This window comes from Clarias gariepinus, chromosome 24 (assembly GCF_024256425.1).
Source record: "Clarias gariepinus isolate MV-2021 ecotype Netherlands chromosome 24, CGAR_prim_01v2, whole genome shotgun sequence".
Lineage (NCBI taxonomy): Eukaryota > Metazoa > Chordata > Actinopteri > Siluriformes > Clariidae > Clarias > Clarias gariepinus.
In genome coordinates this window covers 25,645,480-25,672,136 of record NC_071123.1, presented here as the reverse complement: position 1 = coordinate 25,672,136, position 26,657 = coordinate 25,645,480, and the positions used below count along the sequence as shown (strand labels likewise).

The 26,657-nt window shown below is 38.6% G+C and overlaps 1 long non-coding RNA gene across 1 annotated transcript; it reads left to right on the top strand.

Annotated features, from left to right (window-relative positions):
• The first annotated feature begins 17,108 nt into the window (after nucleotides 1-17,108).
• Nucleotides 17,109-17,944, top strand: LOC128512306 (uncharacterized). Its single transcript, XR_008356282.1, has 2 exons — nucleotides 17,109-17,232; nucleotides 17,318-17,944. It is a non-coding gene; the product is annotated as an uncharacterized LOC128512306 (long non-coding RNA).
• Nucleotides 17,945-26,657: the final 8,713 nt, after the last annotated feature.

Sequence of the window (26,657 nt, the reverse complement as noted above, 5' to 3'; positions counted from 1 at the left end):
CATGTGAACGCTCATTAATAGTGGGTCATGTGACTGTGCTGAACCAATTATTCAATTTTATGTTAAAAATTAATTTGTATACACCTGTCATTAAATTCAGGATTCAGTGACATTTCTGTAAGATTTCTCCTTTTATAGTGTGCTGTAAATGTTGGAAGTGTTGTATTAAAGATGTGGTGAAAGACGTGGTGCAGTGTGTAAATAAGAAAACACTAAAACAGGAAGCTCACATCAAACAGTCGCTAAAGGAAACTGTGGGAACATTTAAAGTACTCAGTGTTTTACTGTTTATTTTTGAAAATGTGGACGGAAGTTTGGCTTGTCTTCCCATTCATAAACAAATGTTTTTGTTCCATCCCAGTGTTTTTGCTTTGACTTACTTCCTTTGAAGGAACAGAAGGGAAGAATGGTTGGGTAACAAGAGCGTGACAGTGATTAGATTTAGGAGTGTTCTACAGTATCAATGCTTCTTCTTCTTCTTTGTCTTTGGGCTGTTCCCTTTCAGGGGTCGCCACAGCGAATCCTTTGCCTCCATCTAACCCTATACCCTGCATCCTCTGCTCTCACACCAACTAACTTCATGTCCTCTCTCACTGCATCAATAAATCTCCTCTTTGGTCTTCCTCTAGACCTCTTGCCTGGCAGTTCCAACCCCAGCATTCTTTTAGCGATATATTCACCATCTCTCCTCTGAACATGTCCAAACCACCTCAATCTGGCCTCTCTGACTTTATCTCCAAAACATCTAACATGGGTTGTCCCTCTGATAAACTCATTCTTAATCCTATCCATCCTTGTCACTCCCAAAGAGAACCTCAACATCTTCAGCTCTGCTACCTCCAACTCTGCCTCCTGTCTTTTCTTCAGCACCACTGTCTCTAAGCCGTAGAGCATCGCTGGTCTCACCACTGTCCTGTACACCTTTCCTTTCATTCTCGCTGATACTCTTTTATCGCACAACACACCTGACACTTTTCTCCACCCATTCCAATCTGCCTGTACCCGCCTCTTCACCTCCTTTGAACACTCTCCGTTGCTCTGGACTGTTGACCCTAAGTACTTAAAATCCTGCACCTTCTTTACCTCTGCTCCCTGAGACTCCTGTCTTACCTCATCTGTCATCCTGTCCATCACCAGAGCAAACAAAAAGGGGCTCAGAGCCGATCCTTGATGCAGACCCACCTCCACCTTGAACTCTTCTGTCACACCTACAGCACATCTTACCACTGTCTTACAGCTCTCATACATGTCCTGCACCACTCTAACATACTTCTCTGCCACTCCAGACTTCCTCATACAATACCACAGCTCCTCTCTTGGCACCCTGTCATACGCTTTCTCTAAATCTAAAAAGACACAATGCAACTCCCTGTTACCTTCTCTGTACTTCTCTGCCAGCATCCTTAAAGCAAATACTGCATCTGATGTACTCTTTCTAGGCATAAAACCATATTGCTGCTCACAAATTCTCACCTCTGCCCTTAACCTAGCTTCCACTACTCTTTCCCACAGCTTCATTGTCTGGCTCATTAGCTTTATACCTCTATAATTGCCACAGCTTTGCACATCTCCCTTGTTCTTAAAAATTGGCACCAATACACTTCTCCTCCATTCCTCTGGAATCCTCTCACTCTCCAAGATCTTGTTAAACAAACTTGTCAGAAACTCTACTGCCACCTCTCCTAAGCACTTCCATACCTCCACAGGTATGTCATCAGGACCAACAGCCTTTCCACTCTTCATCCTCTTCAACGCCCTTCTCACCTCATTTCTACCAATATTTGCTACTTCCTGTTCCACAACAGTCACCTCTTCTACTCTTTGTTCTCTTTCGTTTTCCTCATTTATCAACTCCTTAAAGTACTCCTTCCATCTTCCCATCACCCTCCTGGCATCTGTCAGTACATTTCCATCTCTATCTTTAATCACTCTAACCTGCTGCACATCCTTCCCATCTCTATCTCTCTGCCTTGCCAACCTGTACAGATCCACCTCTCCCTCCTTACTGTCTAGCCTAGCATACAAGTCCTCATATGCTCTTTGTTTGGCCTTTGCCACCTCTACCTTCACCTTACTCTGCATCTCCCTGTACTCCTGTCTACTCTCTTCAGTCCTCCCAGTGTCCCACTTCTTCTTAGCTAGCCTCTTTCCCTGTATACACTCCTGGACTTCCTCATTCCACCACCAAGTCTCCTTGTCCACTTTCCCCTTACCTGATGAAACACCAAGTACCCTCCTACCTGTCTCCCTGATCACATTGGCTGTAGTTGTCCAGTCGACTGAAAGCACCTCCTGACCACCCATAGCCTGTCTCAACTCCTCCCTAAAGACTTCACAACATTTTTCTTTTCTCAGCTTCCACCACTTTGTCCTCTGCTCTGCCTTTGTTCTCTTCGCCTTCCTCGCCACCAGGGTTATTTTACACACGACCATTCTGTGTTGTCTGGCTACACTCTCCCCTACCAACACTTTGCAGTCACTGATCTCTTTCAGGTTACAACGTCGACACAAGATGTAGTCGACCTGAGTGCTTCTGCCTCCACTCTTATGTCACTCTATGTTCCTGCCTCTTCTGGAAGAAAGTATTTACTACTGCCATTTCCAAAGTCCACCACCATCTGTCCTTCTACATTCCTGTCCTGAAGACCAAACCTGCCCATCACATTTTCATCACCTCTGTTCCCTTCCCCAACATGTCCATTGAAGTCTGCACCAATTACCACTCTTTCACCTCTGGGGATGCTCTGCATCACTTCATCTAACTCACTCCAGAATTTCTCCTTCTTTTTTAACCCACATCCTACCTGTGGGGCATAACCACTAACAACATTGAACATTATCTCTTCAATTTCCAGCTTCAGACTCATCACCCTATCTGATACTCTCTTCACTTCTAGAACATTCCTGACAAACTCCTCTTTTAGAATAACTCCTACTCCATTTCTTTTCCTATCCACACCATGGTAAAACAATTTGAACCCTGATCCTAAGCTTCTAGCCTTGCTACCTTTCCACCTGGTCTCCTGTACACACAGTATATCCACCTTCCTTCTCTGCATCATATCAACTAACTCTCTTCCCTTCCCTGTCATGGTCCCAACATTCAAAGTCCCTACTATCACTCCTAAACTCTTGCCTTTCCTCTTCTCTCTCTGCTTTCGAACACGCCTTCCTCCTCTCCTTCTTCGACCAACAGTAGCCCAATTTCCACCAGCACCCTGTAGGTCAACAGCACCAGTGGTGGTCGTTGTTAACCCGGCCACGACCGATCCGGTATGGAAATTATGTTCTTGATTCGCATCATTGATTTGGCAAATGTTTTACGTCGGATGCCCTTCCTGACACAACCATCTGCATTTATCCAGACTTGGGACTGGCACAAGAAGACACTGGATTGCGCCCCCCGTGGTTGCATTCTACAGTATCAGTGCTACAGTACTGATTTTACACTGCAGATGTGTTTAATAAATGAAACCTCAGAGTTGGTCGAGGACTCTGGAGCTGACAGGTGAGCTCCATGTGCAATAACACTATTGATCAAACATTAATATACATTTTAAACAATAGTGCTACATTGTTGAAACAGCTTTCTGTCTTTGTCTTATTTCTACTAGCTGTAAGATGTATATGTAAAATATAAATAAATGTTAAAAAATAAAATATGTTCACCAACTGTGTCAATAAGGAGCCAGAAAAAACTACACTCTATAGTATTAACACTGCAACACTGAAGACGGTTAATAAAAGAAAGAGCTTCCACATATCCATCTGAACTCTCGACTACTCTATGCTGTGGTGAACAAACCTTAGAGTACTTCTCTTAAAAAATAGTAATTTATTCATTTATTTTTTAAAATATAAATACACACAGCGGTCAGCCGTAACATTAAAACCTAAAATACTATGTCAGTACTTTATATTTTCCCTTTCTGCCACCGGGGTAGCTCTGGCCCCTCATGGCTTTGCGCTACAAGACCTCTAAGGTGTGATGTGGTTTCTGGGACCAGAATGTTGGTGGTAGATCCTTTAGGTGCTGTGGGTTGAGGACTTACCCATTTCCAGACTTGGGACCAGCACTCACAGTGTCCTGCAAAGCTAGGTGCTAGATACAGTATAATCAAAAGTTGCTCCTCTGAGGTTATTGATGAGGTCCTTTTTACCTGGCATGATACTGTATACTGTGCTGGTCAAAGTTTACTGGTAAAAAATTAAACAGATTAGAAACACATGGCTGTTAGTAAAAGTAGCAAGGGTGTTCTATGTTTTTCCTGAATACTATTTAGATTTTTATTTATTAATTTTGTGTGTGTGTGTGTGTGTGTGTGTGTTTGATGGGCTGTTGCTACAAATTAAAAAATTGTGCTCGACAACCCAGCAATTATTTAATCCCTAGAAACTGGTCATTAAATGAGGATGTACTTTTTCTGCATATTTCTCAATTCGTCATATGTTATATTAAATACACTGTAAAAAAAAATCTTATGTGCTATTTACTTAAAAAAATATGGTAACACTATTGCACATATTATTTTTTTAAGCAGTTTTTAAGGCTTGATTTTTTAAGGAGAAATTAACTTGAATAAATCATGTAAAACATCCTAAATTATTTAGCCAGACACATGATGATTTTAACATTATTAGTGAAATAATTGTTTTTAGTTTAAGCAGATGAAACAAAATGTACCCATATGTATTAAGGAAAATTAGTTAATAATATAAAAAACATTTTATAATGAAATTAATACATAATGCATTTTGGTGTTAAACATGCTTTTATTTCATGTTTCACTGGTATCAATAATAAACACTGTGTAAAATAGTGTCTATAACATTTACAGCAGTTTTAAGATCTGTAAAACAATTTGTAACTGACAATTTATGTTATTGAAATCAACTGTTTAGCATTATATGCTAACATCTTTTCTTGTGTGAATAGTCACATTCTGTACTAAAACCTGAGAGAACTTGTAGAGTAAACCATTTCTAGGTTCATATCTTAGTAACATTGTAAAACACCAACTCTCCAAAACCTGTTTTAGTGAACTGTGGAGACGCTACAACAAACTCACGCGTGCTAATGGAGGACATCAGAAATGTTTACGATGTTTCATTTATTTCATTTATATTACTGACACTAGTGCCAGAAGGGAGCTTATTTAAGAAATCAAAATAAAATATAAAAATTAGTATGGGGCTTAACTTACTTCTTAACAGTTCGTCTGTTCCTTCAACACGGCGTCTGATTTCTGCTGTTGTTGAGATTCAAATAAAGGTGACTCAATCAAACCTGGATAATTGGACCAATTCTCTTAAAATAAATATGAGGCATTTTTTCCGCAAATTATTGCCTAAATGGTTCCTCAAATTAAGCTTAAAAATTGCACTCATTTCTTTAAAATAAATAGGTAAAATTGTATTTCTTAATTTTAATAGTGAAATATTCTCAATAAATTATAAGAAACACAGAAAACTTATTTTTTATGAAATGTGCACATTATTTTTAATGATTACATCAATTTTTTAAATGGAAATTACAAGCCCTATGATTGTTTTTTTTTTACAGTGTAGCTCTGGATATTAATGACTTAACTTTTTGGAATTACAGTAATGTCTTTGCTAGTTATTTATGAGAACTCACCCAGTTACACTTTAAAAATGTATGAACTGTGGATAAACAAGCATAAACTGTGTAAGTAAATATAGCGTGTGATACAATGTATGTTTAATGCAAGATCGTTGTTATGTTTGTCACCAAGAAGTAGCGAGAATTAAAACTTCATTCTACATTTCCATCAGAAAACTAAGAGCTGCAGAAAACATCACACTTCTGTGTGTGTGTGTGTGTGTGTGTGTGTGTCAGAACCTCAAATAATTTACAAAACACCAGTAAGACAACGATTTAAACAAATACACCGCATCATCGCTCATTTATTACACCAAGCAGCTATTACAAATTATTATAAATACACATTGTTTAGGTTTATAAAATGAATTTTGATAAAACACAAAAGGTCAAAAAGTCGCAAACAATATGTAAATCGAAAGTAAAATGGTTGACTTTGATGTGTGCGTGTGTGTGTGTGTGTGTGCATATGTGTGTGTGTGTGTGTGTGTCTTTTATCTCGTACAAGAGTAGATTAGCAGCCAACTCGTAGAATGGAACATCATACATTTTATCTGTGTATTCTGTAGTTATGAACTAGGTTGTTCACGTTTCCATACAGGAGGAAGAAGAAGGTGTGATGATCTTCACTGTAACTCTTAGTGTTTATCAGGGAAACAAAGAATGAAGTTTCAGTTCTCACTACTTCCTGTGTGAATGTTGATGGTCTTCAAATAAAGATACTTTGAGAAACAGGATGCAGTTTAAAGAAGAGAACAGGAAGCTCAAGCACGATTGTTATTCAGCCCTAATCACTGTTGGTGTTTCTGTCTTTTTCATTATATAAACACTGTTTCATGTTTTTCTGTGCAAAAACAACAAGAATCAATTCACTTGGTGTTTGTTGCTTGCTGCTTTTTTGATTTTTTAATGGGACAGGATGATAAAAGTAGATACAAGTCTGTAGGAAAACATTTAAAATCAGATCAGAGATCAGGATATGGAGAGTTTAAATGTGTATTTGTTTAAATATTTCTTTTACTGGTGTTTTTATGAGGTGTAAAAAACAATAAAAAAATGAAAATAAAAAGAAAATTTATGGATGTGTATGAGTGAGAAAAAATGTGTTTATATAGTAATGAGATTGTGAGAGTGTATAAGAGGGGAGGAGGGATGCATGACACACAGCAGGATGTATAAGAGAGATGTTACTAAAACAGTCTCAGAAACTCATCAGAGAGACACAAATAAGGACGTCTTTACCTCCTCTTTACCTCCATTCACCGCATTACTGATCTCTCACAATGTCTAGTGGAAGACGTATTACTGATTTTTTGAGGAGCCGAGTTGGAAATTTGGGGATCTCCAGTCTTGTTCTGGTGGTTTTGGAGGAGATGATGGATCATGATTTTGTTTGTCCTTGCCAGGATGGCTTAAATAAAGCAATATGCTGTTGTTATGCCATAGTGCCATCCTTTGCTTGCTGTGCTTTTACCTTATGCTTTGTTGACACGGAGGCTAAAGGAACCGAGGATAAAGAATGTGAGGCTAAAGGAACCGAGGATGAAGGAAATCATTCCAAATGTAGTAAAGCGCTCTATGCCTCGCTCATAGTCTGCATCTGGCTGTTTCTCTTCTTTATCGATGGCCGATACGTGTCCTGTGCGTTTTCACACTGGGGTGGAGAGTACACTGAGACTGGGGCTTTAAAGTGGTGCAAACCGAACAGGAGTGAAACTGTGGTGTTTGAGAGAATGCAGGAGACTCAGAGGTTAATCACCGGATCTCAGGTGGGTTCTGATCTCTACACACAACAAGGACCAAACACACAGAAAGCTTTTACAGTTTTTGAAAGCATTAAAACCTTTTTTTAGGCAAAATATTACCCAATAAATTTTTTTTACATAGTATCAGTATTTGGTGTGTGTAAAAAACTAAATACACTGTGTCCAAAAGTATGCACTCTGCTGACATCACACCTGTATTTGCTGAGTATCTCAGTACCAGATTTATTCCCCTGTGCTTGCTGTTACGTACAGTATAATGCACCCCATCCTTGTAAAGGCTTTCAACTAGATGTTGGAGCGTGGCTGTGTGGATTTGTGTTCACTGCCATAAACTCACGGTGAAGGGAAACTGTAACTCTACACAGTGTGCCAATGGTTTATAGATGGAACACATGGTCAGGAGGCCATAAAGCCAGAAGCAGTTCCTCTGAGATCCATACACACCCAGGGGAGGAGATGAGGTGGTACACTTTAGAGTATAACCAGTTTCTTTCCTGCACTGTATTTTTCCCTTTCAATCATTCTGCCCCAGATGATCATCTAATCCCCCCAACAGTGGTGTAGTTGTGCCTGATGTGTATACACTGTAGATCTATACCTTGTGGAAAGCCTTCCCGGAAGAGTTGAAGCTGGTATAGTTGCAAAGGGGGCGGGGCCAACATCATATTAAACCCTATGGATTAAGAATTGAATGTTACTCAAGCTCATGTGCATGTGAAGGCAGGAGAGCCTATTCTTTTGCCAGTATAGTGTATTTAGGTGTGTGTTCCAATAGAGCGACAGGCATGCCTTCCTAAACGTAAACAAATCTACCAATAATGGAACAAAAAAGGCATGCATGTAGCACATGACTGTGTATCAGCATATCTAAGTGGATGTTTAAGTGGATACTGAATACTGATACTGGATGTAAGCCTTGCTGACTAGAAAAACATGTAGCTGTCTGCCGTATACCTGCATACACCACTGCACTACATCACTGCCTCCAAAGAATGTTAATGTGAAATTGTACAGAGTTTTGTAGATTTTGTAGATGTGGTTTGTCAAACTTGTACCACTTTCTATTTCTTTGCATAATTAATTTTCCAAATTTGTATAATACTGCAATTATTTTACTTACTTCACTATTTTCCTTTCCAGATTGTAGCTTTTGTCATAGCACTCGTCGCTGTCGGGCTAGCAATAAAATGTTTCTACAATGAAAAATATAACAAAAAGGGCCAGGACAATGAACAATGTTTGCTATCTCTGTATAATCTTTACTTTGTGTTATAAAGTAGTCTGAGAGAAATCTTATGTAATAACTTTATTTACTCTAATTTAAATTACAAAATAAATTTAATGAAACTGACAGACTCCTCTAATAATTTGCTTAGCTCTGTTTCACCGAGTCAAAGTGTTGAGATTTGATTTGTTTTGGATCTCATTCATTTAAAAACTTATTAAAGCAAATAAATAAATTATGGTCATTTAATAAAGTTAGTGTATAGAAGAGACGAATTATTCATTGGAACTAAACAGACTAGATAAACTGTAAATATGTATATGTACCATAATTTAATAACTCCTCGATTATATCCTGATGTTTTTTCTCCTTTCAGTACAGTCTGTTTTAATTAGAACATTCACTAAAATCTATTTAGTCACAGATAAATTGTAAAACTCTGTAGAATATCCAACTTTACTAGACAGTCCCCAGGTCAGTGCACTGTAACAGTCAGAGGCAATACTCTCAATAATCACTAATTATTAACAAAATAACTCATGGCCAATGCATATGGACAATTCACACTATAACAGATTCCCCTAATCGTGCATCTAAATGTATGTGCTGAATATCAGTGGAGAGATAGAGTCTGTGGAGCAGTGTGAATGTAAGAGACGCTCCTAATTAGCCACACCCACTTACTCTTCTCATCACTGTTCTAACAGTATAGCCCGAACTAAAGAGAAAGCAGGAAGTAACAGAGTAGCAAAATGCAACAGAAGACCTGAGCAGTACTTTCACTTTCACTTTCAACCTTCTCGCATCTAAATCACCCTTTTTCTTGCATGCAGTGTGTGTGTGTGTGTGAGCGAGCGAGAGAGAGAGAGAGAGAGAGAGAGAGAGATTGATTGTGTGTATTTGTCTCTATGTTTGGGTGTACATTGTGGAACTTAAAATCAAAAGCTATACGTGTCATAGTTTTCAGAAGGATTTTGTATAGTATTCCAAGTTGGCACTGGACTCTGTCAGTGTGTGACTGAGACTCTCAGACTTTCAACATGAGCAGCAGTTCATCAAACATGTTTGATTTTTCAGGGCAGACTCTTGTTGTTTAATCGTAGCATACACTGGAAACTGAGGTCACTGACGAGGAGGCGGGATCATGGGAAGGATACAGGAAATAGAGGGAACTGTTGCTGTCTGTATTGCAGCCATGTTTGTTTTCTCTTCTTTTTCTTGAAAGTGTATTCTTGCTCTCATGTGAGTTATTGTGAGAGTTTGGTGTGTTTAGTTGGCATCATGAAGTGTCTGATCGCTTATCTGGTGCTGTAATTAAGTCTCTGATCCATAGTTTTTAAGTAATTACACAAACATCTGTGGAAGCCAGTCAGTTAGTGTATACTCCCAGTCTTTTTAGATTGTGAAAGTCAAATGTGTCCCCAGCTTAAGCTAATAATGTGAATTACTATAAAACCTGTAGGACCTGCCAACATAATAACAGCCCAGAAACGTCATACAAATCTGCAGCTGTCAAAATAATCATTAAACAAACATAATATTATATTTGTGGGAAATTATTAAAATTTCTAACGCTGAAGATTTTCACCTTCCCAGAGAAATAACAAATCCCTGCAAATGTAATAGCAATTGTTACTAGGTTTGTGGAATTATTATATAAAAATAGGAAGATTTGTATTACGTACAGTATGTGTTTATTGTTTGTGGGCTGTTGTTAAAGAACATCCTGCTGAACTAATTTATAACTACATCATTAACAGATAAAAAAAGTATGATGTGCCATTTAACAGAAGAAATACACACCCACAAACACACATACACACACAGACTATGGCTATTTTTTTAGGAGTAACATTACAAAGATCACACAGGGTTGGGAACAAGCCAACAATTACATCCAGTAGCTCTTATGTTTCAAAAACTACCAACTGCAGAATGCAACCATGACCGTGATTAGACAACCATGTATTGCTGGCTGTAAAACTGGTGTTAGAAGAATGGTGGCGCACTGGCCAGGAGGAACCCAACATCCATTCAAGATACATACCAATCGCATAAATCTCCAATATATCAAATCAGCAAATAAAATGCATGCCCATCAGGCTCGAAATCATTACACCTCATACCCTTTTCAGCCTTCTCATGACTAAACAGCCAACCTCATTTTCCAGAACGTATTTAGATATCATGGCTTACCTGAGGACACCCTAAGTGACGGGGGACCCAAGTTTACCTCCAATTTGTGGACAGATTTAATGAAAAAGCTGAGCATGACAGTTAGCTTGACATCATGATACCAAGCTCAAGTGACTGGCCAAGCAGAACAGACAAATTAGAACATTGAACTGTTCTTAAGGACATACTGTGCAGAGAATCAGGAGACTTGGGCCGATCACAATAATAACTGCATTTCAATGTGTGTGTAGACATTACATTATGAATGCTTCAGTGTTCATCAATTAGTTTTAAAGAAATGCACATGTATGGGATCAAGATGAGAAAACTTGGAATAAAATGTTTTCAGACAGACATCATGTTCGTCAGACGAGATGTAAACCTGGTAAACTGTATCATGGTTATACTGTAACACACATAATTCTTCAGAAAATTAATAAGTTGATGTATAAGCTGAAACTACTTCATCATTGCAACCTTTCTTATTCCATATATCCCAATTTAAGCCTGGCCGATCGGGACCTTTAAACAAAACCAGTTCATTTAACTCTCCCCCAGAACCCCTACAGATTGTGGGTCAACCTGCCTAGAGGGTAACAGCCATCTTAAATTCAACAGACAGGCAAGGATAAATCCAGAATCTCATAGACAAGGAGGGAGTATGGACCAGATAAAATATTCTGGGTTCTGGCCCATGGTGTATTGGCATGATGATAAGGGAATTTCAAGCTTACTATCCCAACTGACCAGAGTAGTATCCCAGAGGAAAGCCCACAAGGAATTTTAGTCCCATAGGTAACTCTGTTTGTTAAGTGTATCTTTATCAGATCCAAGATGACAACATCCTCAAGCTCTTCAACGTAACTCAATATGAAAAATAGTAGCTAAAGACCACAACTCCCAATAGAGTTTATCAAGGTCACAGAAATTGTGGCAAGACAGATGCAAAATTAACCTCACAGTTGCACAATGAACTGTTGATTGACCGGCCCTCACCTGTTTTGAACTATGGCTTTGAATACCTGTATACAGGACAGTCTGTCTTCATTATACAGTGTATATTCATCATATTTTTCTTTACAACACAGTCTTCAGGGTCAGGGTCCTGTAACAGTCAGAGGTAAAGCTCTCAATAATTGCTAATAACTAACTATTAAATCATGGTTATTCCTGCCCATTCTCCTCTATCACAAAATACTACCAACAGGGAGGATGATTAAAGCACGTGCTTTCTCCAAAACACTTGAACCACAGGTTTTCAAAATGCTGAGTAACAAGGTGCTGAGTAACAATAGTCAAAAGTATGTGGTATAGTAGAGGTAAAAGCCGTTACTAATTAAGCACACCTACCTATAATTTTCATCACCTGGAATTTCACTTTCATGTGCGAATGTGTGTGTTTGGGTGTGTATTGTGGAATGTTTTAGAAGCTGAGCTGACAAGGTGACCTCTTACCCACCTACCACCATCGACCCTCCTGCAGAACAAGTTCTTAATTACATCATTAACAGATACAAAGTATATATATCATATATATACATACTGATGGCTTCTGACTTGGCATCACTTGTGTGTACACTGAATCAAAGAAGTTGAAACTGATGTTGTTCCTTTAAGACGAATGTTGTTGATGTTGTTTCCTCAGAGATGGTTTAGTGCAGTTTTCTTGACCCATGGTTAAGGGATAAAATTAAAAGCAGGATTCGGAACGTTACCTTGTTAATCCAGATCAGTCATCTGGATAGGGAGTGCTTAAAGGGAAACTCTTCAGTTTCATTCTGTCATATTCATTGTATAAGGGGGAGGAGTGATAAACGCCATGCAGCAGGGTATAAAAGAGAGTAGTTAATAAAGCAGACCCAGAAACTCATCAGCGAGACACAGATAAAGACATCTTATTTACACTTATTCGCTGCCTGCCTGACCCCTCACCATGTCTGGTGGAGAACTTATTACTACTTTTCTGAGTAGCCGTGTTGGATTTTTGGGGATCTCCAGTCTTGTTCTGGTTGTTTTGGAGAAAATTATTGATTCCGACTTTGTTTGTCCTTGCCAACCTGGCTATAATGAAGTAAAATGTGCTTCACCATTTCTCTGGTAAGTTCTCATCTGTACTCACATAGCCAGAGGTTGGTAGTAACGTGTTATATTTACTCATTTACACTTAAGTAACATTTTGAAAGAAATGTACTTCTATGAGTAGTTTTACTGCAGCATACTTTTTACATTAACTTGAGTAAATTTGTGAAGAACAAACACTACTCTTACTCCTCTACATTTGGCTATACTCGGATCCATTTCTAACAATTTATTCTACACAATAAATGTTCTTTATTTTTGCCAGAGAAATGCAGATGGTGGATCTACCACATGACCAATCAGACATAGCAACAATCATCGCATGTAGTTACATGACCAGACACAAACTGGCTGCATAGTGGGGAAAAAAATCCTAAGCCAGGGTAGACAGCAAATGAAAAGATGTCGCGGTTAGCTTAGCTGTTTTATTTAATGTTGCAATGTTAGCATATATAATTAGTAAATAAACTAAAGGCTAACTGTTCTGCTGGATTACTTTTTGGTAAAGTGAGACCTCTGGTACACATGTTTTAATGTCTGCTGAGCCATTTGGAAGGAAACTGAATATACAGTAATAGAACTTATGGATTGCGAGCATAATTCAATCTGGAAGCGTGCTTGTATATCAAAACACTTGTATATCAAAGTGAATTTCCCCCATGAGAAATGATGAAAGCTCAGATTATTCGTTCCACAACCACCAAAAATTAATATATAAAAATAATTAATGCAAAATATAAAGTAAAAATAAAACAATTTAACCTGAACTTTAACTTTTAAAAAAACAAAAATAAATAAGTGTTTCAGTTAGTGTGTTAACGTAAACTGTGTCATCTAAAAAATAAACACGAAACATCTCTAATGACACTTAAGTGTGCACACACTAACAGAATCACACAATGTCCAATGATGCGCGCGGACACACACTAACGGAATCAGTGCATGGTGTCACAGAGAGAGAAAATGGAACTTTAACCTCACTAACAAACCTTGCATTTGCTTTACACGCACAGACGTGTTATAATAAACAGTACGCATGCGTGAAAGGACTTTCTTACACACACACACAAACACACACATACAAACACAAAATAAAATATGTTTTACGCACACACACGTGGTCACAGTGTTATAGTAAACAGTACACGCTTGCACGGAGGTTGATTATACCAGTAAAAGATGAGCACTAAGACCCAGCAGGGGAGATGATTACCCACAATTCCACAGCACAAGATAGAGAAAAACCATTGGCTCAGTTTTGATCACGTATCGCTCAGCGTGCCACATGATGCTCGCTAGTCGTAAATCAAGTAGTTTTTCAAGTCAAAATTTATTACAAATATTTTACTTTATGTTTACTTTATGTTACTCGCAATCCAAGGTTTCACTGTACAGGTCCTTCTCAAAAAATTAGCATATTGTAATAAACTTCATTATTTTCTGTAATGTACTGATAAACATTAGACTTTCATATATATTTTAGATTCATTACACACAACTAAAGTAGTTCAAGCCTTTTAATTATTTTAATATTAATGATTTTGGCATACAGCTCATGAAAACACAAAATTCCTATCTCAAAAAATTAGCATATCATGAAAAGGTTCTATAAACGAGCTATTAACCTAATCATCTGAATCAACTAATAAACTCTAAACACCTGCAAAAGATTCCTGAGGCTTTTAAAAACTCCCAGCCTGGTTCATTACTCAAAACCGCAATCATGGGTAAGACTGCCGACCTGACTGCTGTCCAGAAGGCCATGATTGACACCCTCAAGCAAGAGGGTGAGACACAGAAAGAAATTTCTGAATGAATAGGCTGTTCCCAGAGTGCTGTATCAAGGCACCTCAGGGGGAAGGAAAAAGTGTGGCAGAAAACGCTGCACAACGAGAAGAGGTGACCTGACCCTGAGGAAGATTGTGGAGAAGGACCGATTCCAGACCTTGGGGGACCTGTGTGAGCAGTGGACTGAGTCTGGAGTAGAAACATCCAGAGCCACCGTGTACAGGCGTGTGCAGGAAATGGGCTACAGGTGCCGCATTCCCCAGGTCAAGCCACTTTTGAACCAGAAACAGCGGCAGAAGCGCCTGACCTGGGCTACAGAGAAGCAGCACTGGACTGGTGCTCAGTAGTCCAAAGTACTTTTTTCGGATAAAAGCAAATTTTGCATGTCATTCGGAAATTAAGGTGCCAGAGTCTGGAGGAAGACTGGGGAGAGGGAAATGCCAAAATGCCTGAAGTCCAGTGTCAAGTACCCACAGTCAGTGATGGTCTGGGGTGCCATGTCAGCTGCTGGTGTTGGTCCACTGTGTTTTATCAAGGGCAGGGTCAATGCAGCTAGCCATCAGGAAAATTTGGAGCACTTCATGCTTCCATCTGCTGAAAAGCTTTATGGACATGAAGATTTCATTTTTTAGCACAACCTGGCACCTGCTCACAGTGCCAAAACCACTGGTAAATGGTTTACTGACCATGGTATTACTGTTCTCAATTGGCCTGCCAACTCTCCTGACCTGAACCCCATAGAGAATCTGTGGGAGATTGTAAAGAGAAAGTTGAGAGATGCAAGACCCAACACTCTGGATGAGCCTAAGGCCGCTATCGAATCATCCTGGGCCTCCATAACACCTCAGCAGTGCCACAGGCCGATTGCCTCCATGCCACCCCGCATTGAAGCAGTCATTTCTGCAAAAGGATTCCCGACCAAGTATTGAGTGCATAACTGAACATAATTATTTGAAGGTTGACTTTTTTTGTATTAAAAACACTTTTCTTTTATTGGTCGGATAAAATATGCTAATTTTTTTGGGTTTTCATGAGCTGTATGCCAAAATCATCAATATTAAAACAATTAAAAGGCTTGAACTACTTCAGTTGTGTGTAATGAATCTGAAATATATGAAAGTCTAATGTTTATCAGTACATTACAGAAAATAATGAACTTTATCACAATATGCTAATTTTTTTAAAAAGGACCTGTATATCTTACACTGGAAATAGTTTACACTGTTCAAACATACACATTACCTACAGTAGTTTTTTTTTTTGTAAAAGCTTTGTTGTGAAAAAAGTGAGATATTTGTGTTTCTTGTTCCTTAATTTGCTATTTTATAAAGATATTTAGTTTTATTTATTTATTTCATTTATTTTATTGTGTTTTATTTTACTTATCATTTATAACATTATTTTATCATTTTGTCTGGCTGCTTACATAATGGAGAATAATTTATAATAATGGTGGAAAGCGCTGTCTTCCGAGTGTGTTACGTCGCTTCCAATGGTGTGTGAGCAACCAGATCATGTGGTTTGGAGAAAATGTGATAGTTTTCTGCCTTCCCTAACTTGACCGGTAGTAGTAGCCTTAATGTGGGGGGCCCCTAGTAATGGGTAGGAATTGAATACAAATAAACTATGAAAAAATCAGGGAAGATTCCCCCTAATAACTAAAGGACCTAAATGTGTCCAAAAGTATGTGCATCTCTGTGTATTACACTTCAGTTCCTCTACTCCAACACACCACGTCTTGGAGCTGACATGGAGCTGGCTTTCATTTTGGATGAGGGAAATTAGGGAAATTTTTATTCTATACAATTGTGTTCTTCCCCTTTATTGCAAATATTTTATGGATGGAACACATGTGAATGTTATCAGTGGGTGTTTCCAATGTATGTATATTGCGCCCTTGGTGACCCCCTCTTCAGCGTCCTGTCAAAACCAACAATGGTAAGACCCAAGGTGATGTTCACTCACCGCACTCTATCCCCATTTTATCATTCTGAGAGAGAGACCTTCTTATTCATCCCCCTGCCTCGCTCACATGGTCCGGTGGCCACTGTCATTTTTTCGTAGTTATTGTATTTAAAAATGACAAGTAATGTAAATTGAAATAGAAATATAAATCGAAATGCAGAAATTTTGGTTCAATTAAAATATTTATTAATTAGCTTGTGTCTGAGTGTGACAGATCAGGGACACATCCAGGGGAGGAGATGAGGTGGTACACTTTAGACTATGAGCATTTTTTCCCTTCTCCCTATTTTTCTTTTTCAATCATTCTGCTGTGAGATGTTCAACTAATCCCTCTATAGAATGTGGATCCAAAAACTCTGCAGGGGTTATGTAAATTTTGTTTGACAAACACATGTTGCTTACTATTTCAATGGTTAATTCATTTTCAAAACATTGCTATGCAATAATAAATTATTGACTTATTTCACTAATTCATTCTTTCCAGTTTGTAGGTTTTGCCATAGCATTGGTGATCTCCTCCATCCTACTAATAACATATTGCTGCTGCCATGATCGTGGTCAGCAGAATGAATACGTTCCAACAGCAGCCCGGGACTGAGAAAAAGCAGCAGGTAAATAAACTTGTGAGATATAATATAAAGTTTATTAAAAACTGCTAATTCTATTTAGTGTTATTTATTATTATACCCTTTTTAGGTGAAACAGTCCAGGATAACTGATCAGATGGGTTCACATTCCAGGATGGCCCTGTGCTGAATTGTCTTGAACTTTGATAAAGACGTTTTATTCTTAATATACTTAAAAAATACAAATAATTTTTAAAAATTAAATTAAATAAAAAATTACCTTAATATAACCAAATGCTAGGAATGTAAGCTTTTAAAGCTCATGTATGACGTAGACATCTGTGTTAACATTAACTTTTACACTCTGTTATCTGGTGATTTGCTTTCTCTGTATACTTTTTGCTTTGTGTAAGTAATCTGAGACAAACCTCATGTAATCTCTTTATTTACACTAGTTTAAAATTAAAATAAAATAAATAAATAAGCAGACTCCTCTGTTAATTAAGTTTAATTATTTTATTAATTTGTCTCTGTTAAACCGAGTCAATACTTTGAGACTTGTTCTGTATTGTAGGGGATTAATTTTAAAACATATTCATTTAAAACTTATTAAAGCTAATAAACGGTGATTTTTGGTGATTTTATAAGGTTAATGTATTGAAAAGATGGATTGTTAATTGGAACTAAACGAGAACTTGTTGAATATCTGTACCATACTTTAATAGCTCCTCAATAAAATTCTACTGTTTGTTCTTTATTTCTTCTTTAAGTACAGTCTGTGTTCAATTCCTAATTTCAGTAGAATTGATTAAGTCAGAAAAAAAAAAAATATATATATATATATTATGGCTAAGACACACCGTCACCACTATCACACAAAACCACCAACATCAAGGCAATCACACACTTCCTGCCTAGTCCACACAAACAAAGGGGTCAGAGTTAGAGTCTGTGAGACAAAGAGAAGAGCCATCCCAAATTAGCCACACCCAGTTACTCCTCCCAATACTGTACTCTACACCGTAACTTTAGATGGCCTTTCTGTTCCATCAAATGCAACAGTAAAAGACCTTGGTGTGATTATTGATTCCAGCCTTTCATTTGAAGCACATGTAGATAATATTACCAGGATAGCATTCTTTCACCTCAGAAATATTGCCAGGATAAGAAATTTATTGTCGCTAAACGATGCAGAAAAACTAGTTCATGCTTTTATCACCTCTAGGTTGGACTATTGTAACGCCTTACTGTCTGGTTGTTTAACTAGGTGCTTAAACAAGCTTCAGCTAGTCCAGAATGCAGCAGCGAGAGTCCTCACTAGAACCAGAAGATATGAGCACATCACCCCTATCTTATCTTCACTGCATTGGCTCCCTGTGAAATTTCGCATTGATTTTAAAGCGAACTGCTAGTGTCTTACGATCCGCCACGCCTACTTCGATCAAAGGATGCAGGCTGCTTGTCAGTACCGCGTATTATGAAAACTACAGCTGGGGGCTGGGCTTTTTCTTACAAAGCCCCAAAATTATGGAATAGTCTTCCAAATAGTGTTTGGGACTCAGACACAGTCTCAGTGTTTAAGTCCAGGCTAAAAACCTATTTATTGGTTGTGTGGGTATATGGGGAGTGTGAGTGTGTATACTGTCTATTTTTGTGTGTCTACATGTGTGAGTGTGTGAATATTTGTTTGTGTGTATGAGGGTGGGAATGTATGTTTGTGTATGTGTGTGCCTGGCTGTCTACGTTTAGGTGTCGGGTCAGGTCCTAGACTCCACCTCTCTCAACATCCCAGGCACCCCCTGCTCTGCCACCACACACAGCTGTGGGGTGCCCCCAGCCGCTGGTGGGTTGTTGGTTTCTCGCTCCGGGGCGGGGCGCTCGAGTGAGCGCTGGCTCACTCGCGGCGGTCGCTGGGTGGGATCTGGCTCTCCTGGCTTGGCTGGGCACCGGCTGGTGGATGGGGGGGGCCCTGGGATCTCTGGACCCAGGGACCGGACTGCCTCGGAGTGGACGACCACTGGCGGAGCCTGCGGTCCTGTCACCACAGCCCCCTGGGGCGTCTGGACTGGGGCTGCTAGATGGCCCCCCTCTGGGCTCTCCGCTGCCCCTTTCGGGGTGGGGGGGCTGTCCCTGCGGTGGTTCTCCTGAGACTCCTGTGCTCTGGGGGGCCTCTGGATGTCTGGGACCCGTGTCTCCGCCGTATCTGCTCCATGCCTCGCGGGACGGGACTGTGGTCCCCCACACACACTATTAAACATTTACATGGAGGAGCCCTATGAACACAAGCGTGCTCACACACACAGGTGTGCACACAATCGTTTACACTGGTGTACAAACAGGTGCTCACACACACTGTCTTTGCTGTTGCTTCAAAACAAAATGTTTATTTCAAAATATTTTATTAATCAACAGGTTTTGGGATTTGTGGTTTGCCGCGAGTCGTGCAGGTGTTGGTTGTGGCTGAGGTTTCTCTGCTGTTGTGTCTTCTGTTGTTTTTTCTCTTTTTCTTTGGCAGGTGCGGAAGCGAATTCTGACTGTATTCTCTCCCCCCTCCCACCCCCCCTCCTTTTCTTTTTTTTTTTTTTCTCTCTCTTTTCCCTTTTTTTTCCTTAAATGTTTGTTTGTTTATTTATTTTTATTCTTTTTTTTTATTATTATTATTATTTATTTATTATTATTTTTTTGGTTGATTTGGTTTGGTTCTCTTCTCTTTTTTTGGTCCCCCGGTCTTGTCTGTTATAATATGGGAAACAAACAAAATAAATTAATTAATTAATTAATTAAAAAAAAAAAAAAAAAAAAATGGCTGTGAATGATGATAGAACAGCTACACATACACTCTGCTATGTGTTATCTGTGATACTGACAGGCCGGGAAAAAAAAAATAAAAACCTATTTATTTAGCCAAGCATTTTTATAAATAGATTATCCTTAGGTAAAGGAGCAGATCTGGGGGACTCATGGACGTAGAGTATTATGGTGAACTGGTATGTTTAGATGCTGTCTTCCTCACTCTCATTGATCACTCAGGTTTGCTGACGGTGAGGTGATTGGTTGCTTTACATCTCAGTTCCCCCTCATGTCTGTGTTTCCTTCTGGCTCCTCCCCTTTTAGTTATGATGTCATAGTTAGTCCTGCCGGAGTCTCTGCTTGTACTCTACAGTTAATATACATTCACATTATACATTGTGTGACTGTGACCATACCTAACTGCCATCTCTCCTTTTCTTCTCTTCCCCCCCCTCTTTCTCTTTCCTCTCTCCTCCTGTCTCCCCATTTCACTCTTTCTCTCTCTCTGTCGAGCTACACATGTCGTTCCTGAGCTGCCAGTGATCCAGACTCCCTCTGCCCTCCGGACTTGTCTGACCCATCCTGGTGCCCCGCTTCTGGCTGAAGATCTCGTCACATGGATGCCCCGTGTGTCTCTCTGGGATGCGTCTGGTGTCTGGGGATGGTTCTCTCTACCTAGAAAACGGTTCTGGCCTCGACTGGTGTTGGCAACTGTTTCTCTGGGGACTTGACAGTTCGATAGTTCAGGACTGGAACTTCTTACAAGTCTACCTGGGTCTTCAATAACTACCTGGACTCCATATTAACATCAATTAACATCAGCTATTATACTGAACTGCCTCCCACCCTACACACTGTATAAATGCAGATCATTTACTGCTTTCTGTTTCACCCAGATGAGGATGGGTTCCCTGTTGAGTCTGGTTCCTCTCAAGGTTTCTTCCTATTACCATCTCAGGGAGTTTTTCCCTCAGCACCGTCACCCTCGACTCGTTCATCAGGGACAAACTGACAATTTTGATTCATACAAATTCACATTTCATACAAACTTAAATAATTCTTTTGACTGTGTAAAGCTGCTTTGCGGCAATGAAAATTGCTAAAAGTGCTATACAAATAAAATTGAATTGAATTGAATTGTTAAAAGTATAACAGTGTAAGCTTCACCTAAGAGAAATCAGGAAGTAAGAAAATGTCATAGTTTATCTCATCCGCACTTTCACTTTCTCTCTCTCTCTTTCTCTCTCTCTCTCTCTCACACACACACACACACACACTCTCTCTCTCTCTCTCTTTCTTTTTCTGTGTGTGTATGTGTGTGTGTGTGTCTGTGTGTGTGTGAGAGAGAGAGTGTGAAGATACACCACACAACTTTAGCTAAAACAATTTTAAAAAATGGTGGGAGACTGATATATAGATTTCTACTCCAGTTTATAGTAAACCACCGGTATATTTAAATCTCCACACGTATGAGATGATCAATTTTTAAATATTTGTATTTTCACACATACTTTCTTAAGCCCATTTATACCTCAGTCACCCTGTCTGCATACACTGGCTTAAACAGAATAAAACCAGATTCCAGTCTTAACACACCATGTCTTCTGGCTCTTTCATTGGTTTTGTTGTTTTTACTTTCTGTTTCATAGATTCAGTGCCAAAAAATAGAGGAGTAAAGGGCAACTGCACAATTTATAAATATTTCTTCTCCCTTGTTATAGCTTTAATTTGGATGTTCTGTGACGTATTAGCACTTATGGCTGCAATTTTCTAAATCCTAAATCATGTTTTTTTATTATTATTATTATTTATAGACACTCCTTGATAAACACAGTGGAATAACAGCAGCAAATTGACATGGCACCCGAATCATCGCTAACTGTAAAACTTTCACACTGAACTTGGATTCTGTCCCTCTCCACTCTTCCCTCAGAGCTGGAATCTTGATTTCCAAATGAACCTCTAAGCTATGGTCCAGTTTTGTTTTTCTTCTCCTTAGCCCAGGTAAGATGCTTCTAAAATTTTCACTGATTCAGGAATTCAATCACTGATACTCGAAGAGTAACAGTTTGTGAAGACCTCTGTGTGTGGTGGCTCTTGCTGCACTGACTCCAGCCTCACTACACTCCTTGTGAAGTTCGCAGAATTCTCGAATCAACTTTGCTTGACAATTTTCTTAAGGCTGCGATCATCTTGTTGCTTGTGCACAATTTTTCCCTTTCTGTCCACATTTCATGAATGCACTTCAATACAGCACTGTCTGAGGCATTTTATCTTTCTTGTGGATGGTGTCAATGATCATCTTCTGGAGTCTTCATACTGTATGAAAGTGTGTGTAATGCTACAGCAAACAGAGACATTATTTGCAACAGTGTGCATTTGTGTTGTATTTTGTATTAGAGATTTGGAAGTGTGTATGTGTGAGAAAAATGTGTCTAGATAATAATGAGATGAATGAATGAAATGTCTCTGATGAGCAAGCCAAGGGTGACGGCGACGGTGGCAAGGAAAAACTCCCTGAGATGGTAATAGGAAGAAACCTTGAGAGGAACCAGACTCAACAGGGAACCCATCCTCATCTGGGTGATAACAGATAGAAATATCATCATGTGTGTTGTGCAGGTGAAAGTTCAATATAACAGAAGTTATTTAAATTAACATATAGTCCAGTTCAGCACAGGGAGTCAGTAGGTGCAGAGAGCAAATAGGGTCTGGATCACTGGGAGCACAGGAGCAGCATGTGTAGCTCCAACCATCATAAAGCAGAATCCAGCTGGAGCTGGTCCTTCTTTGGATGCCTCAGAAAGCAGGGTTGGCCTTTGTCTACTGAAGCTGGCACAAGCTTCAGATACCTCGGGATGGGTAGAAAAATACAGAAAAGATGGAGAGAATTATCTTGCCATTCAGGTTAGATGTACTGGAGTATGAGGTTATGGGATAAGTTACGTGTATGCCCTACCCCCTTTTGTAGATTTTGAAATTCTGGGAACTACAAGAAGTCCAGAGTTTTGTGATCTTAAGGGACGTGGTGGATTAGAGCGTATCAGAAGACTGGTTAGGTATGTGGGAGCTAAACCATTTAAAGCCTTGTATGTAAGTAATACTATTTTGTAATTAATTCTAAACTGAACAGGTAGCCAGTGCAGGGATGATAATATTGGGGTTATATGATCATATTTTCTGGATCTAGTGAGAACCCTGGCGGCTGCATTTTGGACTAACTGAAGCTTGTTTATTGAGGATGCAGGACAACCACCTAGTAATGCATTACAATAGTCCAGTCTGGAGGTCATGAATGCATGAACTAGCTTTTCTGCATCAGATACAGATAAGATGCTACTAAGTTTGGCGATATTTCTAAGATGGAAAAAGGCTGTTTTTGTGATATTGGAAATATGATTTTCAAAGGACAAATTACTGTCTAATATCACGCCCAGGTCTTTTACTGTTGAGCTGGTAGTAACAGTCCATCCTTCTAAACGCACGCTGAATTGTGAAAACTGTTGTGTGCTGGTTTTTGGGCCGATGAGTAATATCTCTGTCTTATCTGAGTTTAGTAAAAGAAAGTTATTGGTCATCCAATCTTTTATGTCCTGGACACACTCTAGTTAGTCTAGGTTCGTCTGGTTTTGTTGAGATATATTATTGGGTATCATCAGCATAACAATGGAAACTAATCCCATGTCTTCTAATGATGTTACCCAAGGGAAGCATGTATATTGAGAACAGCAGAGGTCCTAAAACTGACCCTTGTGGGACCCCATATTTCACTGGCATTACACCAGACAGTTCTCCATTTAGATCTACAAAATGGTATCGATCAGACAGGTATGATCTAAACCATTTTAATGCCTGCCCCTGAATACCTATACACTCAAAAAAATAAACATGGCTACCTGTTACATGTACTAAAATGTAATATGTGTTTTGTACATAATAATTTCATGTTTCCAAGATGAACATGAATAAATTATGTTGTATTTACATGAAATTCAACAACTTAACATGTATTAGATTTAATCATGTTGAGATAAACCAAAGAGATCTTGTCACTATGAAAACCGGAAATAGGAAAACCGGAAGTATCGCGAGAAGAGAACACAGCGTGTTGAGAAAACAAACGTTTGGCGGGCGTGTGGAAAAGGTAAGCAGGAATTAATTCCCGTCTTTCTAAATAGAAACGAAATACTGAACATAAATGTTACCTGCTGTTTAGCGATGTTTAGTCACGTTATTTTGGGTTAAGCTATTTCTTGTATTTTTAATCACATTTAAAATACCGACGGTTATATGCGCGTGCTTAATCTGCGGTTCGGTTCTGGTTTCGGTCTGTTCTCATGAGTTGTGAAGCGAGAGGAAGAAACTATATATATTGTTCATTTGATAAATTAAGTATCATGAATTTTAATTGAATCTGTCTCTGTATTTTTTCACAGGAGTTTGTGAGTGAAAGTGTCCTGTCTGCATCTGACTTCAGGAGTTACCTGACCAACCGTCTCTAACCGTCATATTTAAAAGTCATAACGGACAGTTATAAAGTACAAAACTTTCTGTTGGTGTTACATTTTTTTTTCTATGATTAATACTTATTTGTGGTGTTTTATGTTTTGTACATCTTTTCAAATTGAGACTTCATTTGTAAGTTGCTGCTGGTGTAAAATAAAAATCTCCGTTTTATCCCGTTTGTCTTATGCTTCCTTCCTTCACAGAATTCTGTTGACCAGGGCTTGAAATTTAAATTTACTTGAGTTAGATCAACTTAATTTACAACTGAAAAATGTGTTGTACCAACGCTATTCATTTATGTTAACAGTATTAAAGTATGTTGGACGCAGCTGTAGTAAATAAGTTAAATGAACCTAATAAAATTAATTTGACTGAACCTAAGAACATTAAGTTGGGCTAACAAAATTGCTTAATGCTGAAAGAAAGCCATTAAATCAGGTGGAAATTCTTTCCATAATTTAATTACGTTCATTCAACAAGTTATTTTTTTGAGTGTAGGATTTTGTAGGCGATCTATGAGAATATTATGATTTATAGTGTCGAATGCAGCACTAAGATTAAGTAAGACTAGTATTGAGATGCAGCCTTGGTCTGAAGCTAAAAACAAGTCGTTTGCAATCTTAACTAGTGCAGTTTCTGTACTATGATGGAGCCTGAAACCTGACTGAAATTCTTCAAGGATGTTGTTTTCCTGCAAGAATGTGCATATTTGAGCTGATACTACTTTTTCTAATATTTTTGATATAAACGGAAGGTTTGAAATCAGTCTGTAATTTTTTATTTCATTCGCGTCCAAATTAGATTTTTTTAAAAGCGGCTTAAAAACTGCCAACTTGAAAGGTTTAGGGACGTGACCTAGATATAATGAAGAATTAATAATGTTTAGAAGTGGCTCTCCAACCGTATGCATCACTTCTTTAAAAAATGTGGTTGGTATTGGGTCTAACAGGCACATTGTTGATTTAGCTGACGTGATAAATTTATACAGCTCTTCCTGTCCTATACCTGTAAAGCACTGAAAAAAATAATGTGAAGCTTTAGGCTGAACTGGATCGTGAGAGGTTGAATCTCCGTTATTCCGTTAAGCAATTTCCCTCTGGGATTAATAAAGTTATTTGAATCTTGAATCTTGAATCTTATTCTCTTCCTGATACTATTGATTTTTTCATTAAAGAAGTCAATTTTAGTAGTCAGTGTATGTATTATTAGAAGTACCACATATTATAATGTTATGTGTCAGGAGTAAAGTTTTTTAATTGATTGCAAACTCATATGCAATAGGGCTAGCAGTCATTCTTGAGAACTAAGACAAAACATATTTTTAATTGTGAAAAAAAATCACCATAAAAGAAATCACCTTCTTATAGATGTGCAACAAACCACACCTACCCCAAAACCACGGGTTCTTATCCCTGATGCTGGAGGACACATTTTGTTGTGCTGGTGTGCATCTAAACAAAAAAGAAAAAGAAAACAATCTATCTGAAACAAAATTATTTTTAGCATTTCCTTGGAATTTGGTATAAGAGGCTTGAGGCCCCAAGACATTAATGTTTTGTAGACTGTATCTGTAAGGTCATTCAAACAAAGTAATTTAACTAAAAAAAATTGATTAATTTAATAACAAATACACAACAAAAACATTTCCCCCCAAATCCTGCCAGAACCTTTTAAGTTTAAGAACAAAGAGAGAGAGAGAGAGAGAGAGAGACTTTATTTAGCTGTTGCAACATCTAATACAGAATAATAAAAAAATAAATCTAACCATAAATATTTTACATCTATGTAAAACAGGCAATGACAGAACATTAATTTACTTTAATCACTTATTGGACTAAATTATTGAAGTTACAGAACACCCTTTCAAAATGAGTTACTTTGCCATTAGCTTAACTTGATTTTGACCATGTCCCAACCTTAACCATCAATGAGGCGCTCTGTGAGAATGGCTGAGGGAACAGAGGAAACCTGTGTAACGGGTTCGAACCTACATGTATGTGCACGGGCGGCACCATGAAGCACGGATACGAGTTGAGGTCTAACGGGAAAATTGTTTACATTTATTTAGGAAAAATAGGGAAGGAAAGGGTTAAAGGAGAGAAAGAAAGGGGAAGGGATGAAGTGCACGTGCAGGTCCGGGGGCGGTGTCCAACTGACATGTGGGCAGAATTGGT